The 16966-nt window shown below is 35.1% G+C and overlaps 1 protein-coding gene across 4 annotated transcripts in view; it reads right to left on the reverse strand.

Moving 5' to 3' along the window:
* LOC122716258 (A disintegrin and metalloproteinase with thrombospondin motifs 9-like) overlaps window positions 1-16966 on the reverse strand; it is a 125037-nt gene that overhangs the window by 61814 nt on the left and 46257 nt on the right. The window lies entirely within an intron of this gene.

Genomic DNA, 16966 nt, shown 5'->3' on the forward strand with positions numbered 1-16966 from the left:
TTGCATAGGGATTTTATACTCTACTGGGTGGTTTTTGAATGAAATTTTTGACCGGAGAAGCGTAACGATTGGTGAATTAGAACGGCTCGTAGTGAGATTCGTATTTGAATAAGTTGAATACGTAGACAGTAAATTGAGAAGTGTGGTTTCGATTTATCGAAATGAATATATAAATATTTGGAATTGGCCGAATCGCAAATACTTTGAATTAATACTGTTGTGGATGTTTAATAGTTTTTGGCATTCGTACATGATAAATCTGAGATGAAACGAGGATCGGATTTGGAATTTAATTTTAGCTTACGAGAAACGAATTCTTGAGCGAATCGATAAATCAAAAAAAAAAAAAATTTCTTAGCTCGCTCACTTTTATTTCGTTTGAGGAACAGCAAAACTTCGAACTAATTTTTATTTTTCATTCATTATTTCGTAACGTATGATTGCAAAGTCGAAAATTTTACTACAAATAATTTTAATCCACGAAATTAAAGGGAAATTAAGAAAAGCAATAGTCCAAAACGCTTTCTTCACAAAATATAAAGAAGCTTATTCCGACCTGTGTTTAGACTCACACCGTTGAAAGAAGATCTGTTTAATTTTGTAAGATCCCATGCTCTCGTGTAATCTAGCGTGGCCAATTTAGAAAATTGATCGAAACTGGACGTATACAAAACTGACCCATAAAATGAGATTTTAAAACGACGACAAAACCATCTTATCCGAGCTCTAAAATTATTCTAAATGCAAATATCGATATAGAGATATTTGCCAACCGTGTTAAACATTCTATTTGTTGGTAGCCCAACCTGTTCAGACATCAATTCCAATTCCCAATCCCCCAAATTTGAAATTTCAACACGATCTTCCAATCTAGATGAACAAAATATTAAGAAATATTAAGAAAACCTTGAAGTCAATTCAAGTTTCTGGTAATATTGAAAATACAGATTTCGTTTCATTCCAATCCTCGTTATTTTGAAGTAATATTATTAAAGAACAATTTCAATGTATTTTTACGAATAAATTAAAGATATTAATTTACAAAATAATTATTATCATAATTCGTACTCGTAATCCATATTTCCAAGCTTCTATCCCAAAAACTTTAATCGAAATCGATACGAAGAGCTTAAACCAACGTTCCACGACAACGAGAATATATTCTTAGCTCACAGAAAACTCATTGTAGTTCCATTTTCGTAGTAAGCCACTTTCAGAACACACCTCGAAAGGGATCGAGGAAAAAGATGCGCAACAGAACCCCCGTGATTTAACTGAAACGGGTTAAAAGTCTGATTTTAAATCGAAAATATTTTTGGATTGATCTAAACGAATGAGAAAGTAGTTTGAAACGATGAAAATAAATTCTATATTAGGATATTGGATGGCGATCGATCCTTGTGGATCGTTTATAAATCATTTATGGAGACCATGTGGACTACGTGCACGTGGCTCGTGAGGAGGGATCAAAGGATGATCCCTTGATCGAGACCACTTTGTCGGGTCCCTTGGAGCAGAGAGATGCTCCATTTGCTTTGGAGGTTAAGTGGTGATTTGGTTCCAGATTATCTTCCTTGTGATTCGTGTATTTTTAACGAGGAGAAAGTTATGGGGATGGAGGTTGAAGGTTGTTGAAGATTTGGAACGGTTTTTTGAAGAGATCAGAAGTTTCATAGAATCATCCAAGATGATTTGTTCGATTGTTAAAAATAATTATTTAGGATTTTTCATTCCAGGAAAGATGTGCGCGTTTAATTTTCCCCCCAAGAACTATTTAAAACCGTTCCATTTATTCGGAGCTATACCGTATCGAGGTTTTCATTTTTGCCACCATTTTTAACACGTTTCACTTCCTCGCATAAGATTTTTTATCTTTACAGAGAATGCTATTAAAACCCTTCGAGGAATACTATTTAAAGCTGCCCTATTCTCTCAAGAACACTATTTAAATATGATCCACCCCTCCGAGAGAAGACAATCTTTCATTTCGTTTTCTAACAATAATCCTAACTAATAAATACGAAGAAATCAAAATTCCCCCTTTCACCCATTCTTCTAAAAACTAAAATATCCTATTTTCCCCAATAACTATCTCCACAGATTCTATATCATTTTTCATTCTGAAACCCCGAAAAACGAACGAACGAAAAAAAAAAAAAAAGCTATTCTCCTTCTAAATTTAATCCCTTTAAAACGCAAGAAACAAATCCTATCACCCATCTCTACAAATATGACGCAATCCTCGATGCAAAATCCTCGTGTAAAGTTTCTTCGAGGGAGTGGTCACTTGATGGGGGGGGGGACCAAAAATTGACATACCTTTTGAAACACGAGCGACGATTCGTTCGACACGTGTCTAACCCCCTCGATGGCCAAGAAAACCCGCGAGTTCTGCACAACGTTTCTCAGAGTCGTTAGCCGATCGTTGGTTGTAAGCAACGGCCAGCGGGGTGCCTAGATACATCTTCCTCGCCCCTCTTCCTCGCGCACGCGTGCGAAATCTAATTTTGCAAAAGTGGGTTACGCTGTTCGCGATGTAGCCTTGCTCGCCGTCGCCTGGACCGGCTTTATCTCCCTCCTCTCCTTTCTTTGTCACGGATAGATTGTTATTACGAACGGGTCTTAAACTGGCCTCCTTGCTTCTTTCCTCGTGGATTTTGCGCGTTAACCTAGTAGTAGAGGCTCGATTAATTAACCCTCTCGACGAATCTCTCTCTCTCTTTTCGTTCGTTTGAAATGTAAACGAGTTTGATTTTGATTATTTCATTTCGATTTTTGATTTGATTTGGTGACTTACTCGAAGAAGAGAGAAGATTATGGGATAATCCAAAATTCCATTCCTTTAAGAATCGATATTGTCCTTAAAGGGGAAAAAAACGGTTTTCATTAGGGTTCTCCAAGGATTAAGGGTAAGGAGAAGCATCGACGTGCCGGAATTTTGGAAAGACTAGAATAGTAAGGAAAAAATGTGGACTTAGAAATAAACCATCGAGTTTATTTATTGACAACATAAGTGTGAAAAAATATATTTAGCTTTTGGGGCTTGAATCTATAAAGATGAATGGCTAAAATAAGCGAACTGTCAAACGATTGTTGTATCAGGGTATGTTCACTGTATGTCAGACATGTATCAAGTGGATGAACGTAGGTTATTGACTGTACGTAACCTCGATATCAAAACTCATAAAAAAAGAAAAAAAAAAAATTTCAATAAACCCATACGAATCTCCTATCCAATAATTTTCCAATTAATCCCCACCTTGGGTCACGCATGACCGGTATAATAAATATTTAATTCCTTTCGCGTTATTTATTTAATAAAATTCAAAAGGTTAAACTCGAATTTACTCGAACAGATGATAAAAATTGAAAAGCAAATCATTCCTTTTTCCAATCTTCCACCATCTCTGAAAAAGAAAAAAAGCTGAAATTTACTTGAATTTACTCGACGAACATATAAACACCGAAAGAGAAGGTAGAGAATTTTGAGAGAGTTCAACGAACTTTCGACGAAGTTTGAAAGGTAGTAATAGATATTTCCTCGCTGCTTCTTCGTTAATTTCTACATTTTTCTTTCCTCCCCCTTCGCCTCTACTTGTCCCTCCGTTTTTAATCTGGGAAGTTGCCAGAACTTTGTCAGAAATTATTAAGCGAGAAATATGATCTTGAGTCATCTCGAACATTGTACTAGTTGAAGAGTTCCATTTTCAGGCGTGACCGTTCGCCTTGCATTAGAGCTGGCGGGACAAATCGCCAAGCTTCCGATGCTGGATTGGTTTATTTATCGCGCAGCCTTGTCCATTCTTTGACAACTGTGTTAGATATATGTCGGCCTATTAATACGATCGAGGAAGATGAAACGTGAATACCTGGTGAACACCGACTCAACAATATTATGAATTATCTATAACTCGGTCGAGAGAGAGATTCATAGGTTCATAGATTCCTAGAATGAATTATCTATTTAGATATAATTTGGAAACTCCGTTAAATCCTCGATTAAATTTTCTATAATCTCTCTCTTCGAGTCGTGTATAAAAATATTTGTCGTTACAACTAAATTGTAAATCAAATTTCAACTCGAATTTACTCATCTTAATAACAACTGTGAATTATAAACGTTATAAACTTATAAATTAATTACAGATTTATATAAGCACAATGTTATATAAGTATAGTATTAGGGATATCGAAAAGCATATTGTTAATAAATTGCGAAATATTAAGAAACGTTCTATTATTTATTTAGGAAGGAAGAATCTATCTAAATCACTCTTTCTAAATCTTTCTAAAAATTAATTTAGAACAACTTACTTATTAATTTTTTGGATCATCAAAGTTCAAGAAAAAAAAAAAATTTGAATGAAAAATTATATATATATATGTTTCAAATCTTCGAGCGAATCGTTTCGCAAAGTTATCAAGGAAATGAGATAAGAGGCAAAGAGGAAGAGCAATTGCCTACACCGAGAACTATTACACTGTTTCAGGAACGGGTAATTAGGTCGAGTGGATCGATTCAGTATCGAGAGTAACGACGTTGGGAATTTGTCTGTCGGTGTTTATGGCTTCTTATTTCTACGTTTGAAAACAGACGTCTGATTGACTAGTCTCGGTAAGCCTCGGTGCAGCTAAATTAAAACCAGTGACCCAGATGGTCCGGAACAGTGGTAAATGAGCGATGAAGAATCGAATTGAATGACGTGGATCATACCACGTGGACACAATGCTCGCGAATCTATGTTAAAACTATAGTGTCGTCGAAAACTAGACTGTTGTTGTATATTTCTTGCTACGTTTCGAAGTGAAACTTGTAGCATTCTGTGGAAATTATAATTGGAATAAATAACGATATCCTGCGTTTCGGGATAATTGTTATTTAATTTACGTAAAGATTATTGGTTATTGGTTTGGATGTGAAATTTTCATAACGAGAAACGTAACGTGATGAAATTAAAATATTATTTTATATATATATATATATATGTATAAAATGAATGGAAGGTTATATACAATTATATAATAATAACTAGGTCACAAAATATAATATTTTCATGTTAAAATGTAAAGCTTATCGCTTGGACGAAGGCAAACAGTGACTGTCATTGCACTATAAATACAAATGACGAAACTACCCGAACTACCGACCTTAGTTTACGCTAATATATATCTATATAGATGCATTTCTTAAGACGTGATAATTGTTAAATGAAAAATTGAACAATTTCGTAATGAGTTTACAAAATAATTATTTTAAATTGATATTTGAAATTATCAGGATTGTTGATCTCTAGAAATTCTAGGAATTCTAAAAAAAAAAAAATTCGTACAAAAATTGTAAAGGAAAAAATCTTACAACTTCTAAAAAAATTATCGTAACTTTCCACCTAAATAATATGTACTGTAATTACCCTAATTACCTGAAATAACTAAATATTCTAGAATCCCCTAAAAACTAATACTCTAAAGTAACTAAACACCTTAAAATATCCACCATAAAAAAAATAACTTTTCGAACCTAAAAAAAAAAAAATCTTAAAAATCCTTAAAAATATCCGCAAGACTTAATTTCCCAAAGATTTAAAAAAACTTGCCAATAAAGAAAAACTATTCCCTAATTACTGAAATAACTAAATATTCCAGAATCCCCTACATTCCAAAATAACTAAACACCTTGAAATATCCACCATAAAGTCTCACCGAAAATAACCTAAAAACTTTTCAAACGCGCCAAAAACAAGAAAAAAACAAAAAAATCCTTAAAAATATTCGCAAGACTTAATTTCCCAAAGATTTAAAAAAACTTGCCAATAAAGAGAAACTATTCCCTAATTATTGAAATAACTAAATATTCTAGAATCCCCTAAAAACACATTCCAAAGTAACTAAACACCTTGAAATATCCACCATAAAGTCTCACCGAAAATAACCTAAAAACTTTTCAAACGCGCCAAAAACAAGAAAAAAAAACAAAAAAATCCTTAAAAATATCCGCAAGGTGACTTAATCCCCCAAAGATTTAAAAAAACTTGCCAATAAAAAGACACACAGTGCTATCCCCGGAATGTTTCTTTCGACAAGCCTCGAGGCGAGGAGGCTCGTTTCACCATGTGGTTGCCGGTAAAATAAAATATTCCCACTTTCCATGTCGTTTCGCGACACACGTATTCCGCGGGCTTCCTCGCCGGATCATCGGCCGTGCACAAGAGACGACACAAGAGGCCATGACGTACGAGCCAGATTGGCAATAAATTCCGAGGCGAAATGGTCGCAAATAATTCTCACTTCGTTCCCTCCTTCGAGTCCGAGTTGCCCAAGGGAGTCGAGCGATTCAACATCACACTGTTGCTATTTCCATAGAGAGAGAGAGAGAGAGAGAGAAAGAGAGAGAGAGTTCGTGGCCCGAACAAGCGAGAAGATAATTCTTTCCACCTTGCATCGAGAGGTAATCGTTAACGATCCCGATCCCTTGATTCCGATCAAACAATTTTTTCCTGTAAAGGAGACTGAATGTCATGACATCTCTTCAACAATTTTCTCAACATTTCTTTAAAACTTGAAATTATTTTCTTTAAAATTGAGCGACAACTTTATCCATTTTTTTTCACAGAATTTACTTTCACTCGAATTTTAATCGAGGAGAAAGAAAAAAGAAATCTTGCGATCATCGAGACCTATAATATAAAGAAGAAGAAGAAAAAAACAAAAAAATTTGAGGAATAGAAAAATTTATCAAGACAATCGGATCGAGATATGTTGACGGATCAATGTTGAACAACGCTCGGAGCCAACATTGTTCTTCCGACTTTCGAGATGACTTGGGGCCATCCGGTAAATCCGACATCTCTTTTTGATATACGGCCGAGTCCTCGAGATTTTTTTTTTTTTTTTCGGATATCCAACCTCTGGATGGAGGCTGGCACAACGCCCAAGGCGCTTCCGGGTAATGCGCAAAGGCGTTTGATGACTTCGAGTCAGCCGCATCAGCAGGTGTGCGTTAAGGTGGAAGGGGTGTAAAAGTCTCGTAAAACTGGTATCACGTCGGCGTGACTTTCTTCGTGATCCTACTACTACTACTACTACTACTATTATTACTACTACTACTATGTGAAACTACTACGATGGACCTTGGAACAGTGATTATTTTTCGAGGAAACATGTTGGAGACGGATTTCTGGAAAATTTCTGCCTTCGAGATTGAGGAAATCACGGATGCGGGTTTCTTTCTCTCTCTGTTTTTGTTTTTTCTTTTTTATTTTTTTTTTCTCTGCGCCAATGCGACCGAAACGAGGGTGCTTATAAATATTCCGCGCGAGCAGAAACGATATTTCTTTCGTCAAAGATTTCCTTGAAGTCTACCTGGGCTCGTTTTGCGAATTTTAATTAGATTTTCTTGCCTCGCTTTTTCCCTTCCGACGCGTCTTTGCTTTTCGCCCGTCCCTTGCGATCGGAGATCGTCGGATCTCCCCTTCGAATTATCATCGTGCGCGTTTCTTCTCTTTTCAAAATCGCGGTAATTTCAACCACGACAATAAAACTTAGGGAAAAATTTCCAAAAATTTCTTATCCTCTTTAAATAAAAATAATCGTAACACAAAGCAACTTAGTTTAAGAAACCTCCTCGAGCATCGAGTTACGAGAAACGCTTCGATTGCATCGACTTATTTATTCTAAATAAACTAGCGGCTCGTGGACAAGAAAACACCCGTTATATGGACGAAAAAAAGAAAAAGAAAAAGAAGAAGAAGAAAAAAAAAAAAAGAAACTTGCTCAGCACGAGAAGTTCGAAGAAACGGTATTCAACGAGCAAAGAATTTTTCAATTAACGAGCGGGCAGCAAGTGCACGCGAAGCTCGCGCGCGCGCGCGCAAGGTGCAAAAGACAGAACGCCATAAAGAAAAGAAGACGTTTTCGTGCTTGAAATAACCATGACTGCCTATGACCCAGTTCCATGTGGCCAGTTTCTTTGGCACGGTCATGGTCGCGTGGTGAACGATACCGATTACACGACGGACGTCGAAACCGTCTGGCCTCTCGTCTGCGCCATTCTTCCTCCAAAAGAAAACGGTTTAACTCGCTTCGAGAGATTCCGAATCGAAACGATGAAATAGCGCGATTTAATTTTCCTCCGATATTATTCAAGAATTTGGAAGTATCTGTGGGAAAAGGAAATTTCTTTTGATCGATTATATTTAATATTCGTGTGTATCGTGTGTTACGATTTATATAAAATTCATTCAGATTCGTTTCAAAGATTGGAACTAATATAATTCTAGATGGAAGGTTCATTCACCTTTGGGTGGCGAGTTTCATAAAAGCGTCATTTGTACTAGCTGCAGCGAACAAGCTAAAGACGTAAGTAAGTAAGAAGAGCCTGTCAGAGTCTCGAATGGCTCGTGGAATGGCTCGTAGTTTCCTTGCATCCGAACGAAATGAAAAACAACGCGTTAAAAGCAAAATGATATATAGGATATATTGAAGTAAAATTTTATACAGTAATCGAAGGAGCGATAGTATTCGCACTTCTCTTTATCGATGTTTTAAAATCGAGATTGTAAAGGGAGATTCCTTTTTAAAGTTTTGTTGGAGGTGAAAAGATTTAAAAAAAAGAAAAAAAATGAAATTCAATCATTTCAAAATTTTTCCATTCGATATGATTTCGAATTTCATCGATTAAAAATAATATTATCGAAGAATTAATATTATAAGCTCGACCTTTTTTATCGGATGTTAATAGTTGAAGAATAGCGATGTTCGCGTTAAAAAATGATGACAGTTTCATGCGCGGATGAACAACACTTGGAATACAGATTGATGAATGTTAAGTGTCTCGAAGTAACGTGCGAAAGTAAGAGTAATGGCGGTGAGAGGTAAATCTTTCGCATTCTCAAGAAGAGAATACAATACTGGTAATAAAACGCATAAAACATTTATAGTCGTTTTATTATAGAACATGTTATATAATGTGTTTAATATTTCTAAGAAACACACCAAAGAAATCTATCTCTCACTGAATAAAAATTAATAACACGAATTTATTTCCTCGTTGTATCCGTTGAAATTTTATTATATAAAAAGATAATCCTCCTTTAATAAAATAAATATCCTTCCCTCTCCCCTTCCTCCCCACTCCCCCTCCCAAAATATAACATTTAATTACTCTCCACTTCACTTTCGTTATCACGAGAAAAAGTATTATATACGTGAGCATTATGTCATTTAAAAAGATTCCTCTGAAACTTTCCAACTTTTACGCGCATTCCTATCGTTCTCCATTCGCCAATATAATTCTTTAACGCGGTGAAAATACTTTTTCCACGGCTTCCACATTTTCCATCGGACAACAATGGCCATTCGAAGTGAAAACTAAGCGTATACGACTTTCATAAAATTCCTACGGGAAACTTACCGACGATTATTTCGAAATCGTTCCGCGGTGCTTAACATTCGGCGAATCGGTCGATAAAAAAGGCAGAAAAACGAAATGTCCTCGGCCGACCCGCGTCGTCAATCTTTCTTGAAAGTGGACAGGGAAGGAGGGGGGAGAACGTGTCTCTCGCGAGAAAAACTGAAGATTTAACGGCACGCGGCTATGATTTACGATTACATCTTTTTCCATCCATTCCTGGATTCCTCTCTCGGACCATTTTCATCTCCCCTCTTTTCTCGATCGATCGAACTAATGGTTTCAACCATCTTCCGCGATCAGAATTTTATTCAATCGCGAGAGAGAAGATTCGAGCACTTTCTTTCGCATTTTGGATATAATATCATAAAATTTAACGAATTAAAGGTTAATACAAGCTGCCTCAAGTTACACGAATATAAATTCGTCACTTCGCTATTGTATTTTGGAAAATTGTTTGCACGAACCAATGTGCGTCGCTTTACATAAATTCTAAATTATTCTCAGGAAGAAAAATAAAATAAAATTTCTCAAAAAACGGCAGATTTGTTTCCTTTGCATTGTAAACTTCCTGGCAACTTATATTTAACAGACGTTTCTCGATGATTCGTGAACGCGTTTCGTATCGATCGATTATTCTTAATAAAAAATCATCTATCAGATTCCCAACCAAATTTTAAAATTTAAAAATCAGCAAACTACCCAATAACGAGATCGAGATATAAAAACGAACGTATAAGGATCGTATAAAAAAAATTCATTTCGCACGAGGCCCAAAACTTCCACTCGATTTTTTCCCCCTCCACTTTTCCTCTCGCGCATATCCGTCACCCTAAAATTAAAAATTATCCCCGAAACTTCTATTCATCCCCCAAATATTCGTATCCTTATCTAAAGAAATAAGAGAAACAAAAGAAATTTGCAACGTGTCGATGCAAATCGACGTCGAAACCCGTGTCGTTGAACCCGAACGTGTCCCGAGGAAGTTCAAATTTCATTCATTAAATTGTCCGGGCCCCCGGCGTCGTCGAAAATAGCCGTGTGAAAGAATACGAGATGCTCGTAAAAACGTGCTCGTAAACCTTTTTCCCTCCCATGGGAATGTGCACGCGCGTGAAATCCGGCAGTCTGTGCAACTTCCACCCGAAAAACTTCCCTTCCCCCCTCCCACGAGAACGGCGAAATTCGACGAGGTTTCGAGAGAGAGAGAGAGAGAGAGAGAGAGAGAGAGAGAGAGAGAGAGAGAGAGAGAGAGAGAGAGAGAGGAGGAAGGGGAAACAAGAGGGTCGTGGAAGAAAGGAAGGAATTGATTTACACTCCGTTAACGAGGCTGTTGACGATCCGTGGCAATTAAAACGGGGAAAGACAGCACTTCGGTTACGTCTTTTGACGGCCTATTTTAAACCTGACGGTTTATGGCCAAGGTAAAAGAAGTTACGACTGTACGGGAGCAAGAGGCGTATGGGAGATTGTTGAGAGCATTGTTCGATCGCACAATTTTGGACGGGTGGGTGGTTCGTGATTTTCTGTGAACGGATTGGGGAAAGATTTTTTAGGGAAACGATGGAGTTTTTCGTAGGTCGAAGTGAATTTTTCATCGATTTTTTCTCAATTTTGGATTGGGTATATGAAATTTCATTTTCTTCGCGATTTTATTATATATATATATATAGGGAAAATGGTGGGAATATTTGCGTTAAATATTTATATTATATAATTTTTATGATAGACACTTGGATTCGAGATGAATGGAAACTTATTTCGAAATTTACAATTCGAGAAAAGCAGGGAGAAACATTTGCAAACAATTGCTAAAGTTAAACAACAGATGCAGTTGTTAGCAACTGGCCTTTTAAGTTTCTCTTTTCGATCTTTGTCTCAGATACACAAAGATCGTACAGAAACAAGCAATTATACGTTCTTTACGACTCCTACGACGCAACTTTTACAGAAAGAGAGAGAGACAAAGAAAATTCAAAACGCGAATAACTCCTAGAAAAAAAAAAAAAAAAAAAAAACATTACGAAACGAAAAACGCTTCGCGTATACACGTGTCATAAAATTCGAAACGAAACTTTCAAAAGTATCTTTAAAAATTCAAATTCTATTTAAAAAAAAAAAAAAACTTTGTACGAAAAAAATATTAATACTCTTTCTCTCTCTCTCTGTCTCCAAGAAATCCTCGTTAAAAAAAAAACAGAACAAAAATTCACAGAAATTCGACAAATCTCGTCCACTCTCGCAGAAATCTAAATCGAACGTCATCGAACGGCAAACACAACCGAAACACGTGAACGACGGTCAGGGAAACGACGACGGAGGAAAGAGCGGCAAAAGAGAAACACCGGTTCTCGGAAACTCGAACGTTTCTTGCGACAACGACCTTCGAGATCCATTCGCGTGTCCATCTGTTTCGAGAAACGGTGCAAGAAGCGAAGAAAGCGGAATAAATCAAGAGATCGAAAAGCGCTAGAACACACCGATCTCTGCCGGCTAAGCCAATTAAAATGAAACATCTTGTTACGCGATTTTCCGCCCTTTCGATTCCTTCGTCCAGTTCTCGTCAAGGTGGAGGTCATCTAACGAGGTGGACAAGGATTTAAGGATTCGTCGTTGAAGGATAACGGGCAAGTGACGACGTGCAATGGATGGTTAGTTCTTTGGAGGTGTGTGTGTGTGTGTGTGTGTGTGTGGGTGTTTGAAGAAAATATGGGGAAAATTGTGGAAAATTGAAAGGACGTACGTGGTGGTGGAGAAATATCAAACGACCCGAATATGAGAATTGTTTAATTCGAAATTTTTTTAATTTTCTTAATTATTATTTAATTATTTTTTTTATCACATTAAAGGCTAGACTAGGATTTCATAAAGATGAAAGAGACAATAAGAATGAGTAGAATAGCATTCACGATTCTTTTTTAGAACGATGAAACGAGTTTGAAGGGAATTCTACATCGAAATAATCCGATTTTGAATCGTATCTATACTCGCGTCTATCAATGGATCTATCATTGGAAAAAAATCGAAGATACTACTACTTCCCTCTTTGATCAATTTGATTTTATTCACTAATGATATTACAAAAAGATTACAAATGCAAATAGCTACGTGAATTTACGTCAATTTCAAAAGAAACCTGAGACATTAAAAATAGATGCTACCACCAGTGATACATATCTCTCTCTCTCTCTCTCTCTCTCTCTCTCTTTCTTTCGTTTGCAACAAAAGTGACGCAATTTAAACACTATAAATTTTTGAGAAAAGAAAACATTCTACGCTTTGCATACCGATAAACGAAAAACTATATTGCATATAATAATATCGATGAAAAATTGTTTCTGTTACGAAATCACGAAAATTTTTTTTCGAGTTAAAAAACATTGGATAAAGTTCTACAAATTTTTTTACAATTTTTATTCACAAGGAAAAAAATTATCTAAAAAATATAATTATTTTTATTTAATCCTGGTCAAATACAAAATTTTCGCTAATTTTGTTTTAATTTAAATTCTTTTTACAAATCTCTTTTAAATAAATATCAAACACAAAAATGTTTAAAATATAATTTTTTCCCTCTCTTATTTATTTTATAATAGAAAAAAAGACCTCGATACATTTCAAAATTTCACACTTTCACCGATTGAAAATAAAATCGCGCCAAAAATATTTCAATCTTGTAGATTTATCAACAAAGACAAACTTGAAATAAAATTCAAAGCTTCCAAAAAAAAAAAAAATAACGAATCTTCACCGAAAGCGTCGTCGCTTTATTGACAAATGATTTTCGCACATGGCAGCGATTCATTCGAACGCGTTTCCTATAAATATCAAATATTGACCAAGGCAACCGGTGAAAAAGCGAAATTCCATGTTTCTCTCTCTCTCGTTTCGAAAACGTCACCACCGAAAAACGAAAGTTTAAAAGGAACTCGTAAATCTCGAATCTTAGAATGCAAATATCGATCTATCTTCGATTATTTTCCTTCCATGCAAATTGGCTAGCCCGAGCCCGTATTCGTGGAATTGCAATCGTGATAATTAAACATCGTGATTTTCATGCTTCGCGCGAATCATGCGAAATTTTTTTTCACTTTAATATTAAGAAAGAACTTAAGAAGAAAAAATTACGATCGGAAGATTTTCACGGAATGGTGGAAGGAATTTAGAATTCTCGTAGTGAGCGAGAATTGGATTTTGAAGTATGTCGATGTAATACAATTTTTGCGTTCATTGGAACTTGAATGTGATTTATCTTAGTCGAATTTGATGACTTATTTTCAACTAGTAACGAATATTAAACGAGTGGGAATTAAAGAATTATGGAAAAACTTGACTTTTCGAATTGAATCGAAGATAATTAATTTTACGTAAGAAATTGTGAGAATCGATGGATCAAGTATTAAGAAGAATTGATTTTTTGCGAAGAGATCGATCGTGAAACTATCGAGTTTGTTGTAACAGATATTTGTCGTGGCAAGTAGTGGAGATCGCGATATTATCAGACACATCTCGCGTATAATAATAGTAGACGAATTTAAATTCTGTAGAAGTTACATTAAATTTATTGTCATTAATTTTACCGTAGAAAAATTAAAGAATTGTAAAAAAAAAAAAAATAAAACAAATCGAAAACAAATCGTTTTAGAATTTCTATATTACAATCCTCTAAAAATTGATTAACAATATTTCCAATAAAATTTCAATGAATGGATAAGTTAGTGAATTGAAAAATTATTGAAGGAAAATTTTAAATAACAATAATCACCGAAATACTAAAAATAATATCTTTTTGAAAACCTAAATAAAATTATCTTATTGATATATCTATTCTAACTTAATTTAGTTATTTATATATAATTTAGTTTATTATATATAACTTAGTTTAGTTATTGATCGCTATTAAATTGCTAAAAAAAAAAAAATAATAAAAAATAAAAGAAATCCTCGAGAAATTTATCATTACTTGAAATTTAATTAAAATTTCGAAATAAGAAAAAAATAAAGGAAGATCGATTCATTCTAAGCTGTTTCCTGTTTAATAAACGACCGAGCTAGCTCGCCAACGGTGTTTTTTAATTAATCACGTTCACTTCTATGCATCTACATTCGCAGAAACGACAGAAAATCGGCCTCGTGTACGTGTAAACATCCACATGTGGAACTCTCGTAACTAATGGAGGCAAATTTACGTCGGCTCGTTTAATCTATTCGCTGTTCGATAGATCGATACATAGGAAGATAATATAACTCGTATTATTGCGTGTCATTGATGATTTCCATTGATGACGACGGAAATACAAAATAGCTATTTATTTTAGAATTTTTTACATTGAACAACGAAACTGGGGAAAAGTTAATAATTCTATTAAAAAATACAACATTTTTTTTAACCTTTATCGCTTCAACCTATTTCTAATAAAATATAACGTAGAAGAATATCACGAAAATCACGTTAAAAAAAAAACATTTCTCTCTCAATCACAAAATTAAATTGTTAATCGATTAAATCAAACTCTTATAATTTTACCTGTCTAATTTTATTAAATTAAAAGCCTATCTAAATCATCGATCCCTTCCTCTAGTAAAATTAAATCAATAAAATATTGTAATTTTCTTCACAATTCATTCTAATGCAAATAATAATCTAACCCTTGGTCCACAAATCGATCATCCGAGTATTTCAAGCTTCTCAAGGGCAACAAGATCCTGCCAAGCTCCAAAAAAAAAAAAAAGAAAAGAGAAAAATCTATCCTCGACCTGTCACAGGAGACAATTTCGATTATCTCGCGAGAGATCGATCGGCAAAGAAGTGACAAGATTCACTCGCGAACTCGGTCAAACGATACTTGGCCACGCGTTTGCCAAGATTATCCGGAAACTCGTTCTAACGTTACCATGGCAAATGTCCAATCTGGACCTATGCGCCTATCAAATGCACACAGAATGCGGTCGTGAAAGCGCGCACACCAACTGTGTCTGGCAACAGCCGAGTTCTGTGCATTCTTATCGAGTTAAAAAAATTTTCCTGCCCGATTTACTTTCCAATTATTATCTCTTGATCTCGTTCCAAATATTAACCTCCACTCCAACTCGACTTAAATGTATTATATTTTTGTTTCCTATCATATAAAAAAATTAAATCTATGTATAAATGTATGAAAATGATCGATAATTAAATCTCTCAACACCTCGATTAATCAACAAACTTCTTTCTCGAATTCGCGAATAAAATCGTGGAAAAAAATTTAACAAAGCAAGAATTTAATGGAACACCGGTTGGAGAGGGATGATAATCGAAACGAAAATCACTGACCATGCCCAACCATCCAAATGATCCAAGAAATTGAGTAACCAGAATAATCTTTCCACGCAAGAATTAATAGCATTCCCATATTCTCTTCGTATAAACGATCCAACGAGTCGAAATTCGGCCTACTAAATCATCCGAGCCTCTCTAAACGGACTAAACCATCGGCTATCAATTACAAACGGACCCGATAAATCAGTTAATATCAGTTGGGAACCCTTTCGAAACTCAAGAATGCCCGATTACACGCTCGGATGAGAATAATTGATAGTAGCAACACGCTCGTGCGATCAACAGTGCGGATAATCGAAATCTTTTTATTCTGTTTATCTGAATTCGAATAAGATGTATGTATATATATATATATAAAATGTATATAATTATATTTTTGTTGCGAAATATCGAAAGTTGATATGATTACACGGTACGGATATATTAGATAAATACATAGCGCGTAAATATTTGTGCAAATATATTCTTGTTCGCGAGCTGACAAGTAGATTTAGAGTAAAGATAAAATAAATTTTAACTTTCGTTATTCGCTAACTTTGTGTAACAAATTGCGCGGATGTTACGTATTATTGCGTTAAGTTTATTTTATATATATATATATATATATACGCAACGTGGAGGGAATTAAAATATTATTTGAAACCGGATCTCGAATTTTTCGATTAAAAATTGAAAATTGAAAATCGAATATTATAGTCGAATAATCTAAGGGAATCATTATCAAGGGAATAATTAAATTAGAAATACAAAAAAAGTTATTTAAAAATTTTGATAATCGAATAATCGAGACGGATACAAAGACGGGTTTTAAATTTTAAGGGGTTAATTTATCTCCCTTGAAATAAAATTTGTTAAAAGATCAATGGAAAATCTCGAGAGAGGAAAAAAAGGGGGAGAGGGGGGAAAAATAATCGAACAATCTAAAAATCTCCAGCAAGGCATCCAAACACCGTACACACCCATCATCTAAAAATAATCTTCTGCATCCCGGTTAGAAGTCATCGTCCAAGTGACCTCTCTAGGGACGCAGATCCCGCTTAGAAATCGCTTTTTACCAAGAAAGAAATGCAAATTGCGCGAAAATATTTGGCGCGTTCAGTGTATAACTATTCGAGTGTTTAAAATTGTTGAGCCCGTTTCCAACGCGAGATCATTTACGAAATTAAATAACGTAAATAATCTATCACTTGGGGTTAAGCATGTAAGTAACTGAAACCACTTCTTCGATACCTTCGTAATTA

Source organism: Apis laboriosa, unplaced genomic scaffold (assembly GCF_014066325.1).
Source record: "Apis laboriosa isolate Shangri-la unplaced genomic scaffold, ASM1406632v1 scaffold43_cov150, whole genome shotgun sequence".
In the NCBI taxonomy this organism is placed as follows: domain Eukaryota; kingdom Metazoa; phylum Arthropoda; class Insecta; order Hymenoptera; family Apidae; genus Apis; species Apis laboriosa.